Consider the following 7,901-nt stretch of genomic DNA (forward strand, 5'->3'; position numbering starts at 1 on the left):
TGGTGTGGGGATTCTTACGAACTGCTCTGAGTGCAGAGGGTCCTCTTGGATGGATCAGGATATCTTTGTTAGATACTTGTAATAATAAGAGTTACATTAAAATTATTTTAGGGTAAGTAAAATCACATGTGCTTACAAAAGAATTTACACAGCTGTCCCATCAACTTTTTACCCAGCCTCCACTGTCACGTGTAACTAGCACATATGTGTATGTGGTGTGTATGCCTGTGTGTCTGTTTGGAATTTTCATATATGTGTAGTTTATAATTTTCAATACGTGTCATTTCAAAGACTTCTGGAGTCTATGGTTTCTGATCTCATAGCAGCTGTTATTACTGAACTAATTTGTAAACAATGACATGATTCTTTTGCTGTTTCCAAACTCTGTTCTTAGACTGTCAGTGTTTTGATGTGCCTAGGTGAGGATTACTTAAGAGTATTGGTTGTTGTTTGTTTGTTTGTTTGTTTTGTTCGTCCAAGGTTATGTTTGAGATTAATGTCCTTCAAATCTACAATATTCTCCACTATAATATCCAAATATTCCTTTGGGACCACAGTTTTTATCTGCTGCAACTCCTTGTGTTTGAGTTGATAGAGTTGATGGTGTTCCATGTGTCTCTGGGCTCTTCATTTTTCTCCATTTCTTTATCTTTCTGTCCTTTAAAGAGTATAATCTCTACTGCCTCTCTTCCAATTTGCAGGGTTTTATTTCAGGTATATTTATTCAGATCTTTGGTTAATTTCTTCTGTTAACCTGCTGTAGTAAACTGAATACATTTCAATCTCATAATTACTATGTTTTAAATCAACTCTTCATTGATATTTTCTATTACAGATAACAATGCTTTCTTGTTTAGTTCTTTGATACCTATTTTAAAGTCTTTGAGTAGTGTATTGAATATTAAGCTTTCTGCAGGCAGAATTTCTATTGAGTATTTTTTTAGACCATACTTAGTTATTTCTTTGCATATTATTATTCTTTATTAACAGATGAACATTTCAAATAATGCAGCCAGACCAATACAAAAATCTCTTCTCTTCTTTCAATTTTTGTTGTTGTCGATACTGCAGCTTATTTGTTGAGTGGCTTCTAAGAAAAAATTTTGTAAAGTATTTACTCTTACAATAAGAGACCCCTGAAGTCTGCTTGAGTAATCTAGTAATAAGTTATTTGTTGAACAGAGATTGCCTTAAATTTATGGAGCTAATAAATCTCTAAATCATTGTCAAGAGGTTGTTTGGGGTGGAAAGTGGAGAAGGGGCTTTACACTTCACCTTTACTCCTCCACTATCTACAGAGTCCCAAGTTCACTTAAGGAGGGAGTGAGACTGCCTGCATCTTTCTGTGGATGTGTGACTTGTCACACCTATGTGTGGCTGGCTATCTTCCCAAGGAATCTCAGGTATCCTCAAAGCTTTCCCTTGTAAGTTTCTGATTAGCTGTTGGAAGTGTGGATTTCTAAGAGACTCCCAAGTGAGCATAGTAATGGCTTCTCTGAGAAAGAAGCTCTCTGGCAGTTCCAGATACTCATCTTATGCTTGTACTAGCCTCCAGATGGATGTGTTTGCTCTGAGTGTACACTATTAGATTTCAAAGCTATTGCAAGAATAAGTTTCTGTGAACAAATTCTGTGTAGATGATTGTAAACCTTGTTAGTTTACAGAATTCTGAAGAATAGATTTTAACCATCTTGTTACCAGTTTCTTTGTTGCTTTTATGGAATAGAGGGCATTTTACTTACTCTACTGTTCCTTATAATAACATTTCCGAATTTTTTATTGAGTATTTTAAAATTTGTGCCCATAAATGAGTTTTCTCTTACCCCAACCCTCTCTCTTCACTGCTGCCACTTTCCAGATAAATAGTGTTCTTATTAATTTATTGTTAGAAAGTGTTCCATTCATTTATATTTGGGGGAGATATGGAATAGTATGCTTTGTTAATGTTTTATGGATTTGATAAAACCCACTATTGAAACTAGTTGGGCATGGAGCCACATGGACATTGTTTTCAGTAGATTTCATTTAGTTTCTGTGTTTATAGAATTGACTTCTTTTGCCATGTTTGGTGGTGCACACCTTTGATCCCATCACTGGATAAGCAGAGGCAGACAGATCTCTGAGTTTGAGGCCAGTCTAGTAACATTGTAAGTTCAAGGATAGCCAGGACTACACAGAGAAACATTGTCTTGAACTCTTTCCCCCTCAGCCCCAAAAGAAGAATTGGTTCCTTTTTTCTCAGCAGTTCAAATACATGAACATGGAGTTCATTTTCATCTATCTCTCATTCTTTCTGTGATTGCAAAGTTTGTGCTGGGTCTTGTGTTTAAATGTCTACCTCAACTATTTGTATTACCTCTTATTTTGTGAGAGGAAATGAAACTTTACTGAATTTTCAGTGTCTTTTAAAAGGTAAAGGTCTTGGTGTCATGATAATTTAAGTATAAGGTGATGCCCAAGTCCTTTTGCCGTATTGATTATAGTGTTCATAAAAGTTAGAGTCAATTACTATAGTTTTAGACTAGACTCTATGATTAACCTTCAAAATGTCAGGAATTTTATAATATCATTTGGATTAACTTATTTCCAAGGAGAAAGACCATAAATGGAGATATCTGTAGGTCAGACAGAAGTGAATTTATATAGTTCCCTCAAGAATTTAAATCACAATTTTAAAAGCTCTATCAAGAAGGACTTTCAAATAAAAGGGAACCTTGAGTTCACTTTATTGAGAAGTAAAGATACATTATTAAGAGGCTATGAGGAGGGGCTTTCAAGGGAGTGAGGAGAGAAGGCAGTAGTGTCAAGCATTAAAAAGAAATAATGTGTTTGTCAGGCACTGATAGAACCTCTCAGGTGACAGCTACATCAGGATCCTGTCAGCAAGTACTTGTTGGCATCCACAGTAGTGTCTGGGTGTGGTGACTGTGTATGGGATGAATCCCCAAGTGGGGAAGTCTCTGGATGGCCTTTCCTTCAGTCTCTGCTCCACATTTTGTCTCGGTAACTCCTCCCATGGGTATTTTGTTACACCTTCTAAGAAGGACCAAAACATCCACACTTTGGTCTTCCTTCTTCTTGAGCTTCATGTGGTCTGTGAGTTGTATCTTGGGGGTTCCAAGTTTCTGAGCTAATATCCACTTATCATTGAGTGCATACCATCTATGTTCTTTTGTGATTGGGTTACCTCACTCAGGATGATATTTTCTAGTGCCATCCATTTGCGTAAGAATTTCATAAATTCATTGTTTCTAATAGCTGATTAGTACTCCATTGTGTAAATGTACCACATTTTCTGTAGCCATTCCTCTGTTGAATGACATCTGAGTTCTTTCCAGCCTGTGGCTATTATAAATAAGACTTCTATAAACATAGTAGAGCATGTGTCCTTATTATATGTTGGAGAATCTTCTGGGTATATGCCCAAGAGTGGTATTGTTGGGTCCTCAGGTAGTGCTATGTCCAATTTTGGACTGAGCCAACCATTGGACTGATCACAGGGTACCCAATGGAGGAGGTAGACCCAAGGAACTGAAGGAATTTTCAGCCCCATAGGAAGAACAACAGTATGAACCAACCAGTACCTCCCAGAGTTTCCAGGGACTAAACCACCAACCAAAGTGTTCACATGGAGGGACTCGTGGCTCCAGCTGCATATTTAGTAAAGGATGGCCTTATCTGTCATCAATGGGAGGAAAGGCCCTTGGTCTTGTGAAGGCTCAATGCCCCAGTGTCAGGAATCAGGAGTGGGTGGGTTGGTGAGCATGGGGAAGGGGGGGATTGGGGGTTTTCGGAGGGGAAACCAGGAAATGGGAAAACATTTGAAATGTAAATAAAGAAAATATCTAATAAAAAAATAAAGAAAAAACAAAGAAATGATGTAACAGAAAGGGTTGAACTGGGAGAGAAGAGAGTTAGAGGATGGAATAGTATCAGAGATAACCACAATCAGTCATATAGAAGGCTACTACTGTAGAAAATCCTGAAAATATGTCTATACACATGTATAAAAAGAGATAAATTTGAGTTTCCCTAAAATGACCAGCAACGCCCTTTCTATACACTATAGGCTAACATGTAAAAAGTTCAATGGCAGAATTAGGTTAAGGATTTTGGATTTATTGGTCAGTAAATTAAATTTATTTACAGATTATTTGCAAGGCTCTTGGTCACTCTCCTGAACTGAAAGGTAAAATTCCTTTTTTTGTTGTTGTTTTAAGGAACTTTTTATTAGATATTTTCTTCACTTACATTTCAAATGCTATCCCCAAAGCCCCCTATACCTTTCCCCTGCCCTGCTCCCCAACCCACCCACTCCCACTTCCTGGTCCTGGCATTCCCCTGTATTGAGGCATATGATCTTCTCAAGACCAAGGGCCTCTCCTCCCATTGATGGCTGACTGGGCCATCCTCTGCTACATATGAGGCTGGAGCCACAAGTCCCTCCATATACTTGAGTTACAGAACATAGAGAAATCAAGATGGTTCTGACATATAAATTAGATCCCTACTGGGTAGCTTTCATAGTGCTGGCAGGTGCTGTCCATGCTAGGGGAGAGAAAAAGCAATAATTTACCTTAACCTGTTATGAACCCTGTGAGATATGTAATGACTGGAATGCTATGCCCACTAGCACAATAATGGAACCAATATCATGGTCATGACCAATCACTTTCTGATTGGGTTTACGTACTGAAACACAAATTAAAACCCACACCTGGCACCCTTAAGTGCTCTAGGTCCAAGAACCTATATCTATACAAGTCATTGACACTAGTGGAGAACCTACTATTGTTATTCTACTAAATGGACATAGTATTAAATTGGTTCCTAAACCCTTATTATTATTGTCATAGTTTAATACATCTACCAATCCTCATCAGAGAAACTATTTGCAATAGATGGTGATTTACATAGAGACCCACAACTGGCCAGAATGCAAAGTTCTAGCTTTATTCTATCAGAGTCCATACTCAACATTGTTTTATTCTTTTTGATCTATTGAGTCTGCTACCATGTAAAATGTGATCTGTCATGGTAAATTCTGCATGAGCACTTCAAAAGAATATATAGTCTGCTTATGTCAAACATTCCTCTAAAAATGTTAATGGTGTTCTATGAATGTTAGTGCTTTCAATTCTTTTTTATTTTTTATTGACTATCTAGTAGTTTTCTTGCTTTTCCACCCATTATTGACAGTTTCTTTTTTTTTTTTTTTTTTTTTTTTTTTTTTTTTTTTTTTTTTTTTTTTTTTTTTTTGGTTTTTCGAGGCAGGGTTTCTCTGTGTAGCCTTGGCTGTCCTGGAACTCACTTTGTAGACCAGGCTGGCCTCGAACTCAGAAATCCTAGGTTTTATGGCCTTTGCCTTAGAGATTTTGAATCTCTGTGGTATTTCATACTGGCACATCTTTTAGATAAATACACCACTTACCTTTTTACAATATCTCTCTTTGTCTAAAGTGAATTTGTCTTGGGAGTCCAAATTATCTGATAAAAGACTTTATCACTTGCATTTTTAAAATGCTATTTGTACAGTACATCATTTTCATGACTTTGCTTTCACCTTTGAGATGTTGAGAAGTTTAAAGTATGTTTCATGAAAGAATCATAGACAGTAGAACCATTTTATTCTCCTGATTTCTGATTTCTTAGACTTTATTTTGATTCATTAATTTGTTTTTTAGTTATTTTTATTGTCTACATTTTTTAAAGTTCTTTCATTACTTATTTACCTCACCTAGTTTTCTTTTCTTTGTCCTAAGGCTTTTAAGTAGCAGGTACCTAATTATTATTATTTGTGAATGCGTATAACATGTGTGTACACATGTATGTATCTGTGTGTCTGTGTGAGAGAGACTGGGGATGTATGAGACATGCATGTGCAGGTCAGAGAACTACTTTCTGGGGGTGATACTATCTCTAGAGCTTGAATTCCAGGAACCAAACTCCAGATTAGGTTTGGATGGAAAGTGCTTTTATCCACACGGAATGAGCATTACTTCCATTGTTATCACTTTTGCTTCAACTCTAAAGTATTGTTGAAGAACCACATAAATTGGAGTGTAGTTGCAAACTTCTGTTCATTTTATTTTCTAAGGACTGCCAGCCTCTGTTTGGAGAGCCTATGACCTTTTTATAAAGGGTTAATGTACTAACAATAATTTCTCTCTCTTTTTTTTTTTCAAATTAGAGAATGTCTGTATTTTCTCTTTTTCTTAAAAGGCTGCTGTGCAAGACATGAGAATAAAGGTTAACAACTGTCTTCTCCCAGCTGTAGAAAAAGTTCCACTTTTCTGACCTCCATGATTTCAGACAAAAATGCTGCTGTCTTCTGTGTAACATATCATTTCCTTCTGGCTAGGTTCCTTCTCCATTGTTACTTTTAGAAGTTTAATGGTGTTATATCTTGGTGACAATCTCATAAGGCTTATTCTAATTAAAGTTTTTAGAGATGTTATTGAAGTAAGGCTTATGCTTGGTTTCTGTCTTTCACTAAGTTTAGAAAGTTTATTTCTTTCGTTGGCAGCTTTTCTAGCTACACACACTTCCTCCTCTCCTGGGTTTCTGGGAATACAGACTCTATGGCTTTGTATTGCGCAGATCCTGAGATTATGATCATTAATGTTCAGTCTTTTATCTCTGTTACTCATCCCGGGTTCAAGTCTAGAAGTTTTCCATCTATCATTCCACCTAATAACATCTTTATCTTCATCTTTCTTTAAACTCTTCAGTCCCTATTTGATTTCTTTAGTTATCTTTCTGCAGTTTGGGGCCATGCTTTTCATAATTAACCACTGAAGTGTATTTACAGCATCTGTTATTCACACTCGTCATCAGGTAATCCTGTGTGCGGCTCAGCTCATTATAGGCATCCTCAGATTGTTTATCTCTGCCATATAACTTCCTGCATTTCTTTTCTATAAAGAACAATTTATAAAGTTGTATTCCACACTTTTTTCTATGTTAGAAAATGATAAAATCTATTTACATCTTATATTACCTAGGCTAGTGTATAGGGTTATGATCTGCTTGCTTTCTTCGGGATTTGGTTCAGTGACAGGTTGCTTTTCACCTTTATAATAGGAGTTTGGTCTGTTTGCTCCTTCTACATCCTGTTGACTTTCAATTCAGTGCTCCATTGGTGCTTTCTGTAGAAGGTAAAGGGACACCCTTGAACTATTTTGGTGCTGAGAAACCCTCTGGGAAGAAGACCGACTTGGGGCTGGGATGTCTTCCAGGCAGAAGGTGGGGAGACATCCAAGATGCTGGTGTCATTGTCCCCCATGGCTAGCTAGCAGATTGGCAAAGTTCCCTTAGTTTTATCTGAGAAGCTGGGTGCGTGTGGCTGATGCCTTCATGGCTCTGTTGTCAGAAAGCTGGCCATCCCAACAGACCAGCCTCTGGGAGTGTGACTGGTTATTTCCCTCTGGATCTGTTTCTCTTTTTCAGGTCTTTGACCAGAAACCGCAGGTTTTCTTTCTTGACTCCTTCTGCTTGGATTTGAGTTTTTGCTTGTTTATTTTGATTTTATCTATGCTTCCTGGTTCCAGAAGTCAGTTTTCTCTGGGAGTGTTTGGAGATGTAAAGAAAACAGTAGATCAGCATATTGTTTCTCAATTCATGGGGGGAGGGGCAACAGCAAAGTCCAGATTCTTCTTTCAGCAGTCTGGTCCTTTATCCTTGCTGGCTGATCTCCAGGGGGGTTAGTTATATTTAGAGAAAAGACAAACAGAGAGAGTGGCATCTTGTTTTAGAACTGGCAGCCAATATTATTTCTTCTGTTTTCTTCTTCTTCCTCCTCTTCTTCCTCTTCCTCTTCCTCTTCCTCTTCCTCTTCCTCTTCCTCTTCCTCTTCCTCTTCCTCTTCTTCTTCTTCTTCTTCTTCTTCTTCTTCTTCTTCT

This window comes from Mus caroli, chromosome 3 (assembly GCF_900094665.2).
Source record: "Mus caroli chromosome 3, CAROLI_EIJ_v1.1, whole genome shotgun sequence".
NCBI classification, from domain to species: domain Eukaryota; kingdom Metazoa; phylum Chordata; class Mammalia; order Rodentia; family Muridae; genus Mus; species Mus caroli.